General features: G+C 43.0%; 1 protein-coding gene across 1 annotated transcript in view; it reads right to left on the bottom strand.

Moving 5' to 3' along the window:
• The window catches only part of LOC111144342 (glucoside xylosyltransferase 2), a 90853-nt gene that overhangs the window by 15432 nt on the left and 53455 nt on the right, over positions 1-21966 (bottom strand).

Raw genomic sequence — 21966 nt, 5'->3', positions numbered from 1 at the left:
TTCAGTGGTCGATGTCGAATTCTAGAAAGGGTACCATGCTCTTAGCTTCCATTCCTCCCATCTCCCTTGACTTCAGGGATAATATTAAGCGATGGGTAGAGACTCAAAGGAAAATAATTCTTAATTCAGGATGGTTCAATTCCAGGACCCTACAGTATATTTGGTAAGGGTTGAAATTTCAAAGGAGTGACCATATCAGCTCAAGGACTGAGACTCTCTCTTCTTTTATTCTCCAGTGAAGCCATCTGTCTTTCTCTCTTAGTTTTCTCTTGGAACAGGAGGGTCTGGCATTAGACAAATTGAAGTGGACAATCTCTAGACCAGCTCATGCCAGGCTTTGAGGTAAATACTCTGTCTCTGGATCCATTTCTTCTAGTGTTGATGGGTATGACTGCATCCTCGTGCAATGACATTTTCAGCTAAGATTTAGTCTTGGGAATTGGTAAAACGAATCATCAGTCAGCTTTGTTTGCAGATCAGAATTGGCAAACTTTTTCTCTAAAGGGTCAGAGAGTAAATCTTTCAGGCTCTGTTGCCACAATACAAGTCTGCCATTATAGTACAAAACTTAGAACAATGTGTGAACAAATGGGTGTGGCTGTGTTTCAATAAAACTTTATTTATGGAGACTAAAATCTGCATTTCATTTAATTTTCAGATGCTACAAAATCTTTTGATTTTTTCGACTCTTTGAAATGCAAAAGCCATTCTTCATTCATGGGCTGTGATTTCCAACCTCTGTTGCAGTTCAGTGAAGCCAGCCACTTAAAGCGATTGAGTTCTCCTGTCCTAACTACTTAGCTTAGCAGAGTTTTGCTCTGGGGTTTGAGACTTCAAAGTCTGTTTATGATAGTGTTATTTGCCTTGTTTTACTATTGTTCCCAAAATTTAGTGGTCGCTTAATTAAGGAAGGATTTGAATTTTTCTGGGTCCCTAGCCCAACATCATCCTAATAACATAACAACACTTGCAATGGGCTGAATGCCTGTGTCCATTCAAAATTCATATGTTGAAGTCCTAACCCCCAGTGTGATGGGTATTTGTAGACGGGGTCTGTGGGAGGTAATTAAGGTTCAATTAAGTCATGAGAGTGGGGCCTTCATGAAGAGATGGGTACCCTTATAAAAAGAGATGCCAGAGAACTTGCCGTCTTTCTCCACCATGTGAGAAAACAATGAGAAGCAGCTGTCTCAAGGCAGGAAGAGGTCCTTCACCAGAACCCAACCATGCTGGCACCCCGATCTCAGACTTCCAGACTCCAGAAAGGTGAGGAGATAAATTTCTGTGTTTTAAGGCACACAATCTCTGGTATTTTGTTATGGCAGGCTAAGACAATATTCCATTGGGATCCCCAATATTTAAAATTGATGAAAATGCACACTGTGTGATACAGGTATCATGGGGATTTCAGACTTGAATGATTTCAGAGCTTATGTGATCAGCTCCAGGATCTAGCTTCTGTTCCTCATCTACTAGAGGAACATATTTTACCAACTGGTAAAATGAAATTAAGAATATTGATCACCTGCAATTTTATAAGAGAAATTATCTTGACATCTATTTTAACAAAATTTTAGAATTAGGATAAATTCTTCAAATTGAACACACAAACTTCAAAAAAAATCCTCTACCTTATTCTTATTTTTAACTCTTATTTTGCCAGGGAAAGGTAAAAAATTTCCACAAATTAGCATCTGTCTGCTAATTTTTTTTAAATCACAGTTACATATACTGGGAAAGAAAGGCAAATTCTCTACAGAAGTAAGAGTAAATGCATGTTATGACAGAAATTATGTATCACACATAAACACAATTATAATTTCTTGCATGCCTAATACCATCCCAAGTACTCAACATCCCACCAATTTGTTTTATTTGGAAGAAAAACTAATAAAGAAAAGGGTTCTGTCCAAGTTTAGATGTCAAATAATGCTAGTGATTGCTGGATTTGGGCCAATAAGGGTAAAGCAAAATTAAGTCACTTTTTAGAATGTGTTTTCAGGGAAAAGAGAATGTATGGTGTTTCAATAAAAAGCTAATTTAGAATTCCAGAATCAGAGAGGAAGAGAAAGTTATTTCAACCTATGTGAAATAGTACAAATTTCTCTCTATGCCTCATTATCTAATAAGACCTGAAGAAAAGCATATAATATTAATGTCTTAATCAATTAAAGGTTATGCCATCTATTAAGCCATCTAACCCAAAAGAATCAAGCTTGTCGGCTTGATTACTCTAATTTTTTTGTTGGCTCTAAGTCATCATTATTATTAAAGCTATCATTACTTTCTTCAACAAAATGTTACCACCCCTCATCAAAACAAAAAAGAAGAAAAGACTCTTCTGACAAAGGCCTGGAAAAACAAAACAACACTAAAAAGTTCTGAAGAATGGAGCTATTCCAACATGAAGGTACAGGCAATATGTTTAATCAAGAGTGAAAAAGGCAAAAAAGTTGAATTGGAAATTTATAAAATCACAATGAACTTAAATAGGGTAAAATTTTCACTTAACCAATATCTTATTATTTGACACACAAGATTGCTTCCCTTTTTTATTATTATAAACAATACTATAATACTATTTTAGGGGGACTTTTTAAAAAGAATTTACTTATTTATTAGAGAGAGCAAAAGAAAGAAGGAGAGCACACAAGCAGGGGGGAGGGGCAGAAGGAGAAGGAGAAGCAGACTTCTTGCCGAGCAGGGAGCTCAAAGCGGGGCTCAATCTCAGGACCCTGAGATCATGACCTGAGCTGAAGGCACACACTTAACTGACTGAGCCACCCAGGTGACCCTTTAGAGAGGTTTCCAAGCACATAATACAACATTTCTTTTTCTTTTTAATGTAGTAAACATGTGCATGGTTAAAAATAAAAATGTATTAAAGTAAATTTATTGGCAATTTATTCTTCCTGGTGATTTTGTTAAGTTCCAGTCCTAGAGGTAACCAACGATACTGGACTGATCTGTGTTGTGCCAAAGATATCTTATACATGTAAGAATAAAGAGCTATACACATACAGTCCTCTCTTTCAGGCTACAAATGGTAGCATGGTGTCCATGATGTTATCAGCCTGCTTTCCAAAATAAATAAAACAGTCATGCAGGAGAACTTCACATATCAGCACATACAGATTTTATTTCTCATTTTTGATGCCTGTGTAGCATTTCATTGTGTGGCTCTACCATAATTTACCTCGTTACACACTGCAGGTTACTTTCAAGCTTTTGTTATGACAGACAGTGTCACAATGAGAAAACTCCTCAGCTTAATGCATTTCAAACATACATGAATGTATGTGTAGGATAAATTCATTAAAACATAATTCTTGGGGCGCCTGGGTGGCTCAGTGGGTTAAAGCCTCTGCCTTCGGCTCGGGTCATGATCCCAGGGTCCTGGGATCGAGCCCCACATCGGGCTCTCTGCCCAGCAGGGAGCCTGCTTCCTTTCCTCTCTTTCTGTCTGCCTCTCTGCCTACTTGTGATCTCTGTCTGTCAAATAAATGAATAAAATCTTAAAAAAAAAACCATAATTCTTTTGTCAAAGAGTACACGCATGTGTAAGTTTGATACGTGTGGCCAAACCACTTCTCTACAAATGGACTGACTTAGCCTTCGGCCAGCAACGTAAGAGGCTGCCTCTTACCCCTTACCTTCGCCAGCATCCTGTTTGGTCATGCTTTCAGGCTTTGGCCTACAAGGGGCAAACTCAGAGGGGCTTAGCCTATCAGTTCATTTCAGTTTGTGTTTTCCTGCAAGTCTTGCCCTGGTCGACTGCTTGGGATCCAGCACTGTGACAAGAGATGATGCATGTCTGGAAGACCAGTGAAAACCATCTAAGGGCACTTAAATACCAGTGCTGGCCCCCACCAGATAGCACCCACATAGGCCCCAGATCTGAGAACCCATGCATGGGAAGCCCTCTCCACACCATCCTTCTCCAGAGATGTATCTAATCCTTCCTCTGCTGCTTTGATTTTAGGGACGTGCTTTCTGGACTAGGACCAATGGACAAGGAAGAAAAACTCAGGAGTAAATTTTATGGCTACTATTTTTGGAAAACTTGCATGTCTTCAGTGAAGATGGCAAAGCCAGTTCAACGTACCCTATAGAGGCAAATCAGGGCCTGTGGGTCAAATTCAACCAATGACTGGATTTTAAAAAAATTTTAATACATAATCTTTTTTTTAAAAAATTGAATTAGTTACCAATATTTTGTGAAAACTGAAGATTTCTCAGAAATCCCTACATTTCTGTCTTGAAACAAAACAAACAAAAACCAAAAAAACTCCGACAGCTCTGGCAAGAACAGCCTGTATCCTCTAAGGGACAAATCTGCTGGTCTTTGTGGACAGGCACTCCCGACATCCTCAGTATATTCATACAATGAACATTTATGGAGGGTCCACTAGGTGCCACGTGTGACCACCAGTGACCGAGAAAGAAAAAAAAAAAAAACTGCTCTCGTGTGGGAGTCAGATAATAAATAAGATAAATATATTGGTTATAGAGTCCATAAGCAGGTGAAGAATAAAGCAGGGAGAAGAACCAGGGGTCCCAGGTAGAGATGAGTCTGCAATTTTAAATAGGGCTATGGAGAGAAGTGTCACTCCGAAAGAGGTGAGCAAATGAGAATAAAGCAGGCTGGTACTTTTCCAGAACAGCACGGGACCACTGTGGCTGGACCAGGGCCAACAAAGGGAAGAAGAGTTGGGGACGAGGATAGAGGGTATGTGGGCCACTTAGGGCTTTGCTTGCCCTTGGAAGAACTCTGGTTTTTACTCTGAGTGAGAGGAGAGCCACTGGGGAGCTTTGACAGGGCTGACACAGGATCTGACTTAGAGAAATGGTCACTGTGAATGCCATACTGAGGACAGACAAGGTGCACAGCGGAAGCAGGGAGCCCAAGGAGAATAGCATCTTAGTAACTCAGGTGAGCTGTGTTGGTGGCTTGGCTCAGGGGGCAATGAGCCAGCGAGTGAGAAATGGTTAAATCCTAAACAGAGTTTAAAGATAGGGCCAACAGCATTTCCTGATGGGCTGTAGGCACCACATAAGACAAAGACAAAAGTCAAGAGCAACCCGAGGGATTTTAACCTGAACGAAAGGTACAACAGAGTCACCTCTACAGAAGACGGCACCTGATCTGTGTCATTCCCAAGTTACTTGTCTGGCCCTCGTGGGTACATACTGGCATGCTGGCTCAGTCATTAAGCGGCTGCCTTTGGCTCAGGTCACGATCCCAGGGTCCTGGGATCGAACCCTGAATTGGGCCCATGCTTGGCGGGAAGCCTGCTTCTCCCTCTCCCACTCCCCCTGCTTGTGCTCCCTCTCTCGCCATGTCTCTGTCAAATAAATAAATAAAATCTTAAACAAGAAAAAGTCTTGAGTCTGGTGTTTGTGAGTTCAATTCCAGCAGGATGACCCCGGCCCTGTGTCTTTGGACAAATCACTCGGTCTTCCCAGGTCTCCGTTCCCCGTTTGTAAAAGGTGGAAAGCATCATCATCGTCACCACCTTCTCCCCAGGTTGTCCTAATGATCCAGTGAAATAACACACACAAGGTACTTGGTATAGCGGCTGCTACACAGTCAGTACTGTGTTTCTGTACCGTCACATGGTGTTATTGTAAGAAGTCTCTGTGTTTTCCCTTGTAAAGTATCAAGTGTAATTAGTTACCATCGCCATCAATGCCCACAGCACTTCAAAACTATTTAACCACAAAAAGCCTTTAATACAGTCAAAGTCAAGCAGAGAAGTTTTTGAACCTTCTGATATCATCATAATCTACTTATTACCTTTTCTGAAAGCTAGTACATAAGGCTTTTTTACTCTTTATCTGAAAAAACAAAAGACCAGGGCGGGAGGGGGGGAAACCCACTCTTTCTATAACATTGTCTCTGGAGGCTAATTCCACAGCAATTATTGCTGGTATTAATTTGAAGAGGATCATTTGGCCATGTGATAATGGAAAGAGGAATATTTACTGAAAGGATATAAAATTAGCCATTCTAATTCCCTTATGGAAATCAGTCAGCACCAGAAATGAGGCCTTTGTTTTCTTAGGAAAGGGGAGGCAGAAAGGGCACACAATAGCTATTTGTACCTCATCCTGCTGGCTGTAATGGGCGTTGCTGTCCCTGCTCCATTCACTGCCCTAACCTGGGTGGCTGTCCCCAGGGAAACCTGCTGGCTCTTTGTGCTTGGTGAGGACCAGAGGTTGGCCACAGGCAGCAAGATGATCGGGGACTCACAGGCTTACCTTCAAGTTTGTTTTGCCCCAACTCAGTTATTTGACAGTATAACTTAGTGGTTAAAAGCTCAGGGTTTGAAATCTAATTTCAGTAGCTCCCTGCAATTCATGAGGGTTATGTTCCCAGGCCCTTAGTGGATGCCTAAGACCATGCAAAGGGACAAACCCCCTACACATACTGTGTTTTCTCTTATACATATATGCCTGGGATGAAGTCTAATTTACAAATCAGGCACAGTAAGAGACTTAACAACAACAATAAAATGGAAGAGTTACTACAACATACTGTCATGAAAGTTATGTGACTGTTGCCTCTCTCAAAAATACCTTATTGCACCATCCTCACCCTTCTCCTTGTGATGACGTCAGATAATAAAATGCTTAGGTGACTGCACGGAGTGAGGTGAGTGATGTGGGCACTGTGACATGGCGTCAGGCTACCAGTGACCTTCTGACCGGATGTGGGAAGGAGAGGATCCTCTGCTTGATGGGGCGAACTGACATGGTGCAAAGTGAAATGCAGATAAGAAGGGGGACCACTGTATCTGTGTTCAAATTCCAATTCCCCCACGAACTGTGTGGTCATGGGCAAGCGACTTATGCTCATCCTGTAAGTGGCATTGGCCACCCACTTTGGGGCACTGCCGGGACGATGAAATGAGACTGGGCGATCAAAGCCCCTGGCAAACACCCAGCAGACACTCAGTGGACATGCCATAGTCTCATTATCATTCTGTCTCACCAGGGCTAGGATCCTTAATTCACACCTGGGGGAACAAGCTCTTGGCTATAGCAGTAGAGGCAGTTGTAGTAGTAGTAATGACAGAATGAGGCATATTGTCTGGTCTCCAGGAAGTCTAATGGGGGAGGCAGATAAGAGGCAAAGCAAAGTGAGGTGTGCAGGATGATGGGGTATGACAGAAGCACACAGCAAGGTGCCTAAACCAGCCTGCAGCAAAAGCAGGGAAGACTTCCCAGAAGAAGCAACATCTCAGCTGAGCCATATGTGAACATCAAGGCAAAGAGTCCTACAGATCAATGGAACACCATGTAGAAAGGTCCATACCTGACAGAGAATGTGGCACAGGATGAGATGGCCAGGTGCCCGGGGTCAGGGTGGGGGAAGGGGGGCGCGGCTGGAGCAGACAGTGGGAGAGCCAGAGAGCAATTAGGCTGGCGGAGTGGGGAGGCCCCAAACAGGAGCTATGCCCATACATTTGGACTGATTCCTGAGAGCAAAGGGGAGATGTCAAAGGATGTGAACCAGAAAGCCCAAGGTCAGACACATCCTCTCTTACTCACACTGCCCACATCCAACCATAAAGAGTCCCGTCAGTTTCTCCTCCAAATACATGTGAATCTGCCCTTTTCTCTCCCTTTCCACCACCTTTTCTGAGTCCAAGGCATGATTACAGCTCCCCTGGAAGTCTGGACAGGTCTGTTTGCTGGTCTCACTGTGTCCCTACTGACTTCCCTCCAACACATTCCTCCCAGACCAGCCAGAGGGATGTTTCATCTTTGACCCATGGGGTATTTACAAGTGTGTGGTTTGATTTCCAAATATTTGGGGTTTTCCAGATTTTTGTTTTTCATTTCTAATTGAATCCCCTTGTCGTCCGTGAGCACACTCTACATGATTTTAATCCTGGAATTTATGGTCCAGCATATTGTCCATCTTGGGGAATGTACCCCAAACATATGAAAAGAATGTTTATTCTGCATTTATTGGGTGGAGTAGTCTACAAATTCTCTAGCTGCCAATTAGGTCACTCGGTTGATAATGTTGTCAAGGACTTCCAAGTCCATACTGATTTTCCATTTGTTTATTATAGCTCTGTGGAGTTTTTTCTCCAGACACTAAAGAAGGAGGGGGGGAATTGTGAAGTTACTGCAAATTCACTTATATCAACAGATATGATTAAGATCCAATGGTTTATTTTTGCTTTGGGTTCCCTTGTGTCAGGAGACATACTTAGTAAGGAGGTGCTATGGCCAATATCAAACAGGTTACTGCCTGTATTCTTCTCTAGGATATTTATGGTTTCAGGTCTCACATTCAGGTCTTTAACTTATTTTGAATTAATTTTTGTGTATGGCCGAAGAAAGTGGTCCAGTTTCACCCTACATCCAGAAAATGCACTACTAGGTATTTACTGGGAAAAAAAAAAAAAACTAATATAAAGAGATACAGGCAAACTGATGTTTATAGCAGTGTTATTTACAATAGCCAAATTATGGAAACAGCCCAAATGTCCATCGACTGATGAATGGATAAAGAGGAAGTGGTATATATACACAATGGAATATTATGCAGCCATAAAAGTGAATGAAATCTTGCAACATGAATGGAGCTAGAGAGTATAATGCTAAGCGAAATAAGTTAGAGAAAGACAAATACCATGTGATTTCACTCATATGTGGGGCTTAAGAAACAAAACAAATGATCATAGGGAAAAAAACGAGAGAGAGGGAAGCCAAGAAACAGACTCTTAACTATAGAGAACAAACTGATGGTTACCAGAGGAGAAGTGGGGGGGGGGGGGAATGGGTGAAACAGGTGATGGGGATTAAGCAGTACACTTGGTGTGATGAACACTGGATGATGTATGGAAGTGCTGAGTCACGATATTGTATACCTGAAACTAAATTACACTGTTAACTGACTGTAATTTAAAAACTAAAACAAAGAAAACCCTAGATGTGATTTGGTGCCCATCATTCATATTCACACTATGATTATAGTCAATTATCAAAGGGGAGCGTTGAAGTCTCCAAGTCAGATTGTGGATTTGTCTATTTGTCTAAGTATGTTTTTTGCCTTATTGATCTGGAAGCTCGTTATTAGATGCATACTCATTTAGGTTGGTTACAACTTCTTGACAGCTTGATCCTTATATGGTTATGAAACATTCAGGAGACGTTTTTAATAAACCTACATTAGAAGATGCCACTTTCATTCTTAAACCCCTTTAAGACTTATCACTGCACTTGAAATATTCACATACATACCATGGCCCATAAAAGGCCCTGCAGGATGGACATGCTCTGCCCATCTCTCCAACCTCATCTTCTATCAGTGGCATTTTTTTCACCTCCTAGCCTAATCTAAGGTTTTTCTGGCTTCAGGGCCTTAAATTTTTTCTTATCACTCCATTACTGTCAAAGTCAGCAGAGGTTGGGGAGCAAAATAACATACTATGGAGCCAATAAGCTCTTGATTCTGTTTGTACATATGGCCAGGGTCTTCTATGTTGGAGATGCTCTTAAGTCTCTGCTGAGATAGACACTAACATATAAATCTCCTCTTTCAGAAGGAATAAAAATTGAAATTGTTTGAATCATTTTTTGAAATGTTCCCTCATTTCACTCCCTAAGTTCATGATATCTGAGGTGAAGGAGATAAGGTCTCCAAATGTGGTTAAAAAGAACAGCTTTTTGGGGCGCCTGGGTGGCTCAGTCGGTTAAGCATCTGCCTTTGGCTCAGGTCATGATCCCAGGGTCCTGGGATCCTGAACCCATGTCAGGTTCCCCGCTCAGCAGGGAGTCTGCTTCTCACTCTGACCCTTCTTCTTGCTTGTGCTCTCTCTCTCTCTCTCTCAAATAAATAAGATCTTTAAAAAAAAGAACATCTTTATTGACTCTGAAATACATGCACAGCCTCTGATGCTTTAGTCAGTTTCAAGGTTGCAAGCTACTGTTTCATTTTTATTTTTTAAAAAGATAGATTTATTTATTTATTTGTTTGTTTGGTTTTTTATTTGCTGTAGAGGGGGAGGGGCAAAGGGGGAAGGAGAGAGAGAGAGATCCTCAAGTAGACTCCCTGCGGAGTGCAGAGCCCGACTCTGGGCCTGATCCCAGGATCAGGGATCATGACCTGAGCCAAAATCAAGAGTCAGATGCTTAACTGACTGAGCCACCCAGGTGACCCTGTAAGCTATTGTTTTAGATAATTGCCTAAAGAATCAAAGCTGTGATTAGTGTGTAAATGGATGTTCCCAAGTCGTACCTGCTGATGTAAATGACTTGGCAGTAATTTGATGTTTGTCCCCTCTTTGTGAGTCTGTCCATTAAGCTCCATGAAGCTTCTGTAATTTATAGAAAGCACCTTCCTTGTCCTGTTAGTGAAGTGCTTCCAAAATCTTTTCCCCATAGAAGCAGAGCTTTCCACTCACTGTTTCTGGAACACCCAGCTCTGACTTATCCTCTAGATCTAAGCTCAGATGTTACCTCCTCAGTAAGGTTTCCTGGAGAGACCCATCACCTCCACCTTCCCAGTCCCATCATTGCAAAACCCTACCGCTTTCTTTCCACCACTTCTTACACCAGTGGCTTTTGCAGCATCATTTTCTCATTTATTGCCTGCTTCCTTGATTAGACTAGAAGCAACCAACCTGGAGCCTGACGCACCACGTGACCCCTGTCCTAACTCAGACCACCGGGTATCCTGCGTCAGCACCAGCAGATAGGGCCTGCCATGTCCCTAAGCCCTAACACTAACTCTAGGTTGTGTTTTCAGGCTTCCGTCCCCAGGGGACTGTCGCCTAAGCCCTCCAGATTGGGACCCCGGAGCCACACCCCAGGAGTCCACCTGCTACCCAGGAGTAAACCGTGTCCTTTGGCCTGCTCAAAGCCCTCAGAGCAGGAGAAACCTGCATTCCCCCATGAAGCCACCCCCACCTTCAGTGCCCCACCAGGCCATCAACATTGGAGTCTGACGCTCAGCCTGAGGCCCTCCCTCAACTCTGTCCCTAGAAAAATCCCCTCAGCGGGGGCCCTCACAGAAGCCATGTGTCCCTGGCCCAAGTTCCCAGGTGGTCACAACACACATCTAGCCAGAAAGTGCTCTGAACAAAGGGAGTGAGTGTGGCCCGAATCACTGCACAACGCCGGCCAATTCTCACGAGCTTTCTGCCCAAATCCATACCGGTTTGGGCAGAAAGCTCACGAGAATTGGCGGAAAACCCCCAGCGACCCCCTTCCGGCTGTGCAGGCCTTCAGGGGAGCTGCCTGGGCCTGGCCTGGGGTTCCGAGTGGTCTGCAAGAAAGTGCTCTAAAAGCCAGGTGCACGCGTGGTCAAACCCTCCCTCTACTCAGCCGCCTGGGGTGCCGGTCTCAAGGCCAGCAGTTCGGCCTGCCCTGCCCCTAGGCCCTAACCCGAACCCTAGGTTGGATTTTCAGGCTTCCGTTCCCAGGGGCCTATCCCCCAAGCCCTCCAGATTGGGGACCCCTGAGCCACACACCAGGACTTCGCCTGCCACCCAGGAGGAAACCGTGCCCTTTGGAGCTGCGCAAAACCCTCAGAGCGGGAGAAACCTGCATGCCTCCCTGAGGCCACCCCCACCTTCAGCGCCCCACCAGGCCACCAACATGGAGCCTGAAGCTCAGCCTGAGCCCTTCCCCTCAGCTCTGCCCCTGGAAAGCTGCCCTCAGCTGAGGCCCTATGGGAGCTGCGTGCCCCAGCCTGAGTTCCCAGGTGGTCGCAAACGCACCCAGTCAGAAATTGCTCTAAACAGCTGGCGCAAATATGGCCCGAGTCGCCGCACAACGCCGGCCAATTCTCATGAGATTTGTGCCCAAATCGATATCGACTTGGGCAGAAAGCTCATGAAAATTGGCCGCAAACCCCCGGCAAACTCCCTTCCAGCTGTGTGGGCCTTTAGGAGAGCCTCCTGGGCCTGGCCCGAGATCCCAAGTGGTCTCGGCCCAAACCCTGCAAGAAAGCGCTCTAAAAGCTGGGTGCACACGTGGCCAAACCCTCCCTCTACTCAGCCGCCTGGGGAGCCAGTCTCAGCGCAGGCAGATCCCGCCTGCCATGCCCCTAGGCCCTAACCCTAACCCTAGGCTGGGTTTTCAGGCTTCTGTCCCCAGGGGCCAGTCCCCCAAGCCCTCCAGATTGGGGACCCTGGAGCCACACCCCAGGAGTCTGCCTGCCACCCAGATGGAAACTGTGCCACTTGGAGCTGCACAGGAATCCTCAGACGGGGAGAAACCTAAATGCCTCCCTGAGGCCACACCCAAATTCAGTGGCCCCTCTTGTCACCAACCTGGAGCTTGTAGCACCGCGTGACGCCTGTCCTCAACTCAGACACTGGGGGATCCTGCCTCAGCACTGGCAGATTGGGCCTGCCATGTCCCTAGGCCCTAACACTAACAGGTTGGGTTTTCAGGCTTCCATCCCAAGAGGCCTGGCTCCCAAGCCCCCCAGATTAAGGACCCATGAGTGACAACCCTTGACTAACTCTAGGTTGGGTTTTCAGGCTTCCATCCAAAGAGGACTGGCCCCGAAGCCCTCCAGATTGGGGACTCCTGAGCCACACCCCAGGACTCTGCCTACCATCCAGGAGGAAACTGTGCCCTTTGCAGCTGCGCAAAACCCTCAGAGGGGGAGAAACCTGCATGCTCCCCTGAAGCCACCCCCACTTTTGGTGCCTCCCAGGCCACCAACACAGAGCCTGATGCTCAGCCTGAGCCCCTCCCTGAACTCTGCCCCTGGAAACAGGGCAGAGATGCTGTGTGTCTAGTTAACTTTTGAAGTCCATGTGTCTAGCACAATGCCTGGCATAGAGATTAGGCATCCAGTAAATGCTCACATAAACTAAGGAATTCAACTGCTGAGCTGTCTCAGAACCACTATAAAACATTAAATTCAAGGCTGATGGTAGATGAGGACAGGTCCTGAGGAATGAGACGGTCTGTGAAGAAATGAATTACAGAAGACTCACGTTCCTGAAGACAAAACCAACATAACACCTCCCACACCAATGAATGTCCTTTTGTTTGTGTGTCCGATACGCCTCCCTCCACTGTTGATAAGACAACTAGGTGTTAAGTATATAATTCCATTTCCTTACCTCTCAAACAGCTCTAAAAGGCCCTGACAACTGAAGGAAAAGAAAAGGAACCAGAGGAGGAAAGGCAGAACAGAAGCAAAGACAAAGAAGCCATTCAGGTCCAAATAGAACTGAACCAGAGAGAGGGACCCTTTGGAAAATGACACCAGTGCTTATGAGAAGGCAAAAATATTTAAAGAGGGTCAAAGCAGGAGGCGGAAACAGAGAGGAGGAAAAGACAGGGTTTCAAGAAGAAGAGAAGAAGAAACTCTTTTTTTTGCCAGGTGAATACATCACATATATGGGAAAATAAAGAGACCTGCTTAGAACTAAGATAGCCACAATCCATCTACACAGAATCAGCAAGGCACAGTGTCCATCTGTACTAAATGGGACTATGAGTAAGGAAATGGTGCTCCCATGGAAAGGCACAAGAAATACGGACACTGTTTCAGTGTGGCGAGATGAAGGGCTCTGGAGATGGACAGTGGTGATGGTTGCACAAGAGTGTGAATGTACTCGGTGCCACAGCACCGTACACTGAAACATGGTTCAAATGGTTGAAACCATTTTATACTGTATATAGTTTATAATAAAAATGGGGAAAAATGAAGCACAGGCACCGTTATTATATTTTTTCAATTAAAGCCTGCTTTACACAATGTGCTTCGTGCTATTGCTTAACCTATTTCTGCCTTTGTGAATTTTTACTTCCCTAAACCCTTCCCTAAATATGCAGTTTTTCCAAAATCATCTTTCATTCTTTCATTTCCTCAGTTCTATCAGGTCCCTGTCCTTTTCATTTCTTTTCTTGTTTTGAAATAACAGTCCTACAGCACACTCTTGTGCAGGCAAGATGTCTCTCAAAGTTGGCCAAGAAAGGAGCAGGGAGAGTCTGCCCTCTGCTACCTGCCTCCTTCTCTAACAGAGAGCCCTCTCTCGGAAGGCAGACTCTGGGAAAACATTTGGTGACCCCTGCCCCTTCTCATTCTACAGAAAATTCAAGTGGATGGATTAGAGCATCTATGGTTATCTGGACTTTCTGCTCTGGGACCAAAATTCCAAAGTCTCCAAACCAAAAACAGAAAGGAAAGGAAATTCTACATATCAACGTAAATCTGCAATCCGGTAAAAATCAGTACCCTTTCCCCACACCACTCCTTCATTTTTCTTTTGAAAAAATGCACACTGGACCTATATTGAAACACGTTATTATAGACACAATAATTACTAAAAAAAGAGAGAAAGCTGAATATGAATCAACTTTTCTATGGATGTCTGGGTAATCTGAGATGTCCTCTAGTGAACAGAGGTGGGAATCTGAAAAATGCAAAACTGATCAGAAGAGGTTATGGCCCAAGACCCATGTAAACAATAATCCTGTAAAATAATTGGGTAGATAAGATGCTATTCTGACTAAATAATTATAATAGTTAAACCACTCATATAACACTTATGTTAAATCATTTAGTCCTTTCAACAACCCAATGAGCCAGTGCTATATCCCCATTTTACAGATGAGGAAACCGAGACAAGGAGAGGTTAAGTTACTTGCCCAAGGTCACGGAACTATACGAAATATTCAATCAGCAGATATTTTTGTCAATAATTTACTAATGTACAGGAATAATAATCCCTTCGTTTACTCAGTGCCTTTTGTATGTTAAGCCTCATTCTGGGCATTTCATATACATTGTTGCTAGTGCCTCAACAACCTCGCTAGGGTGGAAATATTACCCCCATTTAACAGATGAGCTGAAATGGCGGATCTCAGGTCACTACGAGAAAAATGGCAACACCAGGATGAACCCAGGGCTCTGTGACACCAGGGCTCACGCTGATATTCATCTAATGCTCACTGGACATGTTCACAACGTGAATGATAGATGTGGTCAGTCAGAGAGTAGTTGTTTCTTAAACTTCTGTGTATATACCTGACAGTCATCTAGGAACAGAGGGAAGATTCCCAGACCTTACCCCCAAATTCTGAATTATTAGGTCTGGCATAGGCCCCTAGAACCTGCATATTATATGTACATATGCATGTGTTTTTAAATGTTTTATTTTGAGACCATTTTAGACTTTCAGAAGACTTACAGAAAGAGTCGAGAGAGCTCTCAGTATTCTAACTGAGCTTCCCCCTGTGTTATCATCTGACATAACCACTGAGCCTTTGTCAAAACTAAGAAATTAACCGTGTACAACACTATTAACTAAACTATACATTTGATTCTGATTTTAGAAGCTTTTTCACTAATTTCCTTTTCTGGTCCAAAATCCAATTGAGGATGCCACACTGCAATGAGTTGTTACGTCTTCCTTGTCTCCTCCACTAGATGACAGTTCTTCAGTCTTTCCTTGTCTTTTCACGATCTTGGCACCTTCCAAGAGTACAGGTCAGTTATCCAGTAAAAGTCATTCAATTTGGTGTCTGGTGTTTTCTCATGATTAGACTGAGGTTATGCACGGTCAGGAAGAATACAGCAGAGGTGAGGTGCCCTTCTCAGTGTATCATATCTGGGCATATATGGTGCTGATACGTAGTGATGTGAACCTGGGTCACTTGGCTCTGGGGCTGTCCGCCAACATTCCCCACAATAAACATATTATTTTCCCCGTCACAATTGCCAAATGTCCTGTTTCTGGTTAAACATTTACCCCGTACTTTTAGCATTCGCTGGTAGATCTTACCTGCAGTCATTAGTATGATGGTGTTCTAAGTGGCATTTTCAATTTTCCTCTTACTTTCTACAAGTATTCATTGGAAATCTTCCATAGGAAAGAGCTGCCATTTCTCCCCACTCATTCAAACTTTCTATTTTTTATTTATATTAGTTTGGGTTTATGGAAAATTATTTTATTTGGGGGGTTATAATTCAATACTGTCATTATTTATTTTGCTGCCCAAACTGTTCCAACTCTGGTCATAAGGGGCTCTGTCAGATTGGTTCCCATGCCCTTTCGATTTGACCCCCCTCCTTCCTTTCTTTTTTCTTTTCCTTTCATTTCCCCTTCATTCCTTCCTTTCTTTCTCCTTCCCCTCCTCTTCTTTCCTCTCCTCCCATTTCCTTTCCTTTTCTTTCATTCCCTTCCCTTCCCCTTCCTTCTCCTTCCCCTCCCCTTCCTCCCTCCCTTCCTTCCATTTTTTATTTTAGCACATTGTTAATTGCCAGCCCCACAATACACTCTGCTTCTAGCTTCTTTCAGTGGATAGAGCTAGGAAATACATGTATGTATACTAACCACTGCATACACATAAATCTATAATTATCTATCTATCCATCTGTCCATCTATCTCTTCATCCGCTTAAAAAAATGAGTCCACGTGGATCCCTGATCTCAAGAGCCTGTGTGCATGAGTGTGACTTGGAGAAATCATTTATTAAAGGTAAAGAGAATTTTGAGCTTTGATTATTGGGGTGTTGGGCTGAGATTTAAAGAATTGGGTATGGTTTTAATAAGTGAGGCTAGAGGTGGGGGAGTGAAGTGGCCTGGGTATCGTCCCCAGGCGATAGTTTGGAGGAGGATAATATGCTCTCAGGACAGTAGCAGAGCAGCCCATCTGCAGTGGCAAGCCCTGATCTGGAATGACGCTGAAGAACGAACAGGGGAATTCAGTTGGAATGTGGAGGGCCCTGAACAAAAGGCTTGGTTTGGACTTGATCCTACATGGGAACAGGGACTCCAGGAAAGTTCTGAGCTCAGAATTCACACGCTGAGAGTAGCATTCAAAACCCAAAACCCCAGGAGTGGCATGCAGGAGGGAAGGGACACAGATGGCAGGGAGACGAGTAAACAGGGCGATTCAATCATCCTGCTCTCTATCACCACTGCCGTGTTTATTTTTGTATTAATGTAAATACAGCCAGACCCAGAACACCTGGTCAGAAAGAGGCCCGTACTTTCACGGTATGTCTCTGTGTCCTTGCAAATGTGAGTGGAGAGCTTCAGTACCCTATGAAAAGCTTTGATGTTCTTGTTTTCTTCTCTTTCTGACTGGTTCGCCGTTTTCAAAAATTCTCCAAATTACACAATACATGAATGCAGGCTTGTGTGTTATAAAAACACAGATAAGGCAGCAATCTGTGGTGTCAGAAATTCAAGTTGCTCTTTTCTTGCCTGTCCTCTGCACACCACTACCCCACGCCCCCACACCCTCTCTCCTTTCATTAGAATGAACTAATGATAACACTTCGGTGAACATCACCCTGGTGCTTTCTACACATTTATCTATTCGTATATGCGATTGTAATATGGCTAGGCATTCAGATCTCAACTCAGTTGTTACCTCCTCAGAGGTCCCTCTCCCCATCACTCTTTAAACTCATAAAATTTTTCCCCCTAATTCTTATTACTACCCGAAGTTAATGTATAATTAACTTTTTACTTTTTTTTTGGTCCTTCTCCCTTGGATTGAGATATAAGCTCTGTAAGCACAGAAAGTTTGTCTTGGCCCCAATCATATTTCGAGGGACAGCCACATAGATGGGGCTCCGTAAACACCACTGAATGAATGGCTGTGTGTATCAATGTTTGTGTGCTCATATACACATGCATAAACATAGGTGCTTTCGGATTCTTTTAAACAGAAGTGGAATCCTGCTACACATACTTGCTAATCGTCTGCTTTGAGGTACTTCCCTCTCATTTTGGACGCACAGAGAACAAAGGACTTCCTGTTCAATGCTGAATTCTCAAGTATCCTATTTGATAATGTTAAAATAGTTTAAGTTGGGGGGAGAATCATGAACACTTAGAAAGTGTTGTTCCTATGTAGTGTTTTTTCCCTGTTTTTTAAAAAATATATTGGGAATTTGAACAAAAATAAATATCCATTTTTTTTAAATTAAGTAGTGATCTATCATTTTAACAGTTTTGAGATTTTAAGATTGGTCCTTAAATTACCAACTTAAAACAGAGTGGCACAGGAGACAGTCTATCAATTTTTATTTTTGCTTCTATTGTGCCCTCTTGTGGAATTACATGTAACTGACAGGCTCATTTTTGTGAAGTTTTTTTTAAAAAAGAGCAGAACGTACCAACGTCATGACTACATTCACATGTGGTCCCCATTAACAACCTAGATTCCTCTGATCAGTTTAATCTTTGATCTCCATGCAGACAAAAGTCAGCCTGCCTCTGAGCTGGGTAAATCAATGATGGCTTTGTTCAGAATGACTCTCCTAGAATTCTGGCTCATCAAACTTGTATTCGGTCTTTGATTTCATCATCTCAGCTGTGTGGCCAACTGTTGTATCAGCATACAGGACGTTTTCCACAGGCCTTGCATTACTGAAGTTACTGAAGGTATCTGCTTTCTCTGGTGCATTCTGAGATAATGGCTCTCTCAGATCTTCCATCTGCTTCCATCCCTTTTGGCTTTCTTCCTCCTGTTATCAGATGTTGCAATCCCAGCCAGCAAGTACACACTATCTTTCCCTGTTGACTGTAGACATCCTGTTGGCCATGGCAACTGTCATTTAGAACAGGCTAGTTTTTTAGTCAGACAGTGCCTCCCCAGAGGATGCGTCCTCTGCTAGGGAGTCGCTGGAAACAGGATCATTGGGTTACCAGGAACTGTGGCTCTTCACAAGAATTGGAAGTTTTCTAAGAATGTTTTCCCTTTCCTTATATTTGAGGATCAAATCTAACCGACATTTACTGAGTATTTACTGGGTGCAAGGCTGGACACGCTTAGAAGTGTGGTAGCTTCAAATCTTCTATATTGCCTATGAAGGCACTTGCTCAAGCCCGAGTTGTAAGTACATGCTTCTTTCCTTCCTGCCTTCGTTCATTTGTTCGTTCCTTCCTTCCCTCTGTCCACCCATATAAACAGTTTTACAGAGTGCCTTAAAAATTTTTTTTAATTTATTTTTTTAATTTATTTTTTTATTTTTTATAAACATATAATGTATTATTAGGCCCAGGGGTACAGGTCTGTGAATTGCCACAGAGTGCCTTTTGTGAACGTGTACTATGCGCTACTCTAGGTGCTGGAGACCAAAGATCTTTTTCCTGATTGGAGGCACATGTAGTGGGAGAAGTCAAAAAATGGAACAAAGAAGTACATCAGGTAGTATTCTCAATTTGAAGACAGGATAGAGGAAAAGCAAAGGGAGGGGGTGGAGCAATTTTAAATACAGCAGTCATATTAAACAACAAAGCAAAGACATGTGTACTTTTGTTGTCCCCATTAACAGTGGAAGAACGGAAGGTTCAGGGGAGGAGGCATTTTGGAACACTTTGGTCATGTTTTGGTAATGGACAGGAGAAAATTCAAGCAAGAAGTAGAGCGGAATAATTATACTATAGAAGAAACTTGGGCTAACTTCAACCACCTCATTTGCAGAAAGGGTACAAATCAGTACATTCTTCAGAGTTGTGAAGAGTTAATGAAATCCTAAACCTCAAGAGCCTAGCATGCGTCAAGTGCAGCAGACCCTGCATGATCTTTGGCCACCTATCATACATTCTTCTTTCAGGGCTATGTTCTGAAGATGTATCTTAAGCCCATTTCTCAAACTATTTTCAACTGGCACCTCAAAGAAAGAAATGCATTTACATCACGACTCTAGCACAAGCATACGTAAATATATAAAACAGAAACAAAAATTTCAAAAATGGCATTTGCCCTTACTAAAGGCAACGCATGCTCATTATACTATTCTAATTTTTTTCAAAATCTGATCATAATCCACTGAATTAATTTGAAGAGTTGCCAGTAAGTAATTTTCCACGATTTGAGAAATACGAGGATTGAAGTTAACAAAGGCTTGGTAAATAATTAAATGTAGGTAGGTAAATAGAGAGACAGACAGGAGGACAAATTTCCATGTCTCCCACCACATTTCCTACTTTCTAACTAACCACCAATTCTAATCCTTTAAATTGCTTTTTTTGGATTTGTTTTCATGTTGCTAAATAATATGCTTTAGTAACAGCTTTTTCTCTTAATCTATAGCACTTCTGACACCAAATGTGTCAATTCTCCAATCTGTGCAACGGCCCAGTGTCCTGTAATTCAATTATGACACTAACTACCGGTTGGTGCAGACCCCATAGGGGAAGGGCCCAGTCTGCCAAAACTGCCCCTCACTTCAGATGCCAATCATAGTACTCGGTTCTCACCCACACTTCTGCCTAATTTGGCTCCAATACATGAGAGTTCCATAATCTGCTCCTCAGGCTGGATGATTTGCTAGAACAGCTCAAAAAACTCCGAAAAACACTCACTTTTATGGATTTATTATAAAGGATATAATAAAGGATACAGCTGAAGAGGTACAGGGATGAGGTCCAGACGGATCATGAGAACAGGAGCTTCTGTTCTTACAGAGCATAGGCTATGCCACCATCCCAGCATACATATGTGTTTGCCAATCTAGAATCTCCTCAAGCCCCATACTTTACAGATTTTTATGGAGGCTTCATCACATGGATATGATAGTTTATTAACTCAATCTCTAATCTCCACCTCGCCTTCCCAGAGGTTGGGGAGTAGGGTGGAAAGTTCCAAGCTTCTAATCATGCCTTGGTCTTTCTGATGACCAGCCCCCATCCAGGAGCCCAGCAAGAATTACTTCACTGGAACAAAAACCACTCCTCTCACCCAGGGAATTCCAAGGGATTTAGAAGCTCTGTATAAGGTGTTCCTAAACCCCAATTACTCAGGAAATTACAAGATTTTTAGGAGCTGTGTCAGAAAAAAGGTCAAAGACCCAATACTAGAATGAAATATATTCCTAGCACCCTTATCACTCAGAAAAATCACAAGAGTTTTAGGAGCTGTGTATCAATAACCAGAGGCAGAGCTCAAATATATATTTCTTACCATGTCACACATGCCTTGTCTGGTGACTTTATACTCTAGAAAATAATTTAGTTCCCTTTAACACAAATCCCAACCCCACCACGCTTCTCAAATACATATATCTCATCCCCCAGTAGAGCATATCAAAATACCGATTGGATCAATATACAATGTTATCTTTTGTAGCAACATGGACGGGACTGGAAGAGATTATGCTGAGTGAAATAAGTCAAGCAGAGAGAGTCAATTATCATTTGGTTTCACTTATTTGTGGAGCATAACAAATAGCATGGAGGACAGGGAGATGGAGAGGAGAAGGGAGTTGAGGGAAATTGGAAGGGGAAGTGAACCATAAGAGACTATGGACTCTGAAAAACAATCTGAGGGTTTTGAAGGGGCAGGGGGTGGGAGGTTGGGGGAACCAGGTGGTAGGTACTGGAAAAGGCATGGATTGCATGGAGCACTGGGTGTGGTGCAAAAACAATGAATACTGTTACGCTGAAAAAATAAATAAATAAAATAAAAAAATAATCAAACTAGCTGGTAGTGGGTATTAAGGTGGGCACGTATTGCATGGGGCACTGGGTGTGATGCATAAACAATGAATCATGGAACACTGAAAAAATAAAATAAAAAAGCTATTTGTTTTAAATAAAATATATATATATACAATGTTATCTTATCATGGCCATTTAAATACTATTTATAATCAAGCCATGGAGTGAACCACAATCCTTGACCTTTCCATACAATTCTATTTTCCCTGGAATTAAGTCTTGTCTTTCTTGCAGTTAACATTTTGCTTGGTTTTATACATATGTAGCAAAGTTTATTCCACAGCTCCCTAAATGGCTTCCATCAGATTGCAGGGCAGCTGTCACCTTCTTTGCCCTGAGACTTCTTTTATGGCTCTTTTGTGGGATTCCTGGCTTCCAGGTTCCCATGTCTTCCTCTTTTTTGATGCACTTCTTCATTCTGGTGGAGCAGTGTATCAGCAGCTCCCTGAGAGAAGACTCAGAGGAAGTAAATATCTTAAAATTGTGCACATCTGAAAATGTCTTGATTCTATCTGTA

The sequence above is a fragment of the Enhydra lutris genome, unplaced genomic scaffold (genome assembly GCF_002288905.1).
Source record: "Enhydra lutris kenyoni isolate GAN:26980312 unplaced genomic scaffold, ASM228890v2 scaffoldscaffold10, whole genome shotgun sequence".
NCBI lineage: Eukaryota > Metazoa > Chordata > Mammalia > Carnivora > Mustelidae > Enhydra > Enhydra lutris.
The sequence above is the reverse complement of the archived record's forward strand: the minus strand, read 5'-3'. Positions and strand labels throughout refer to the sequence as shown.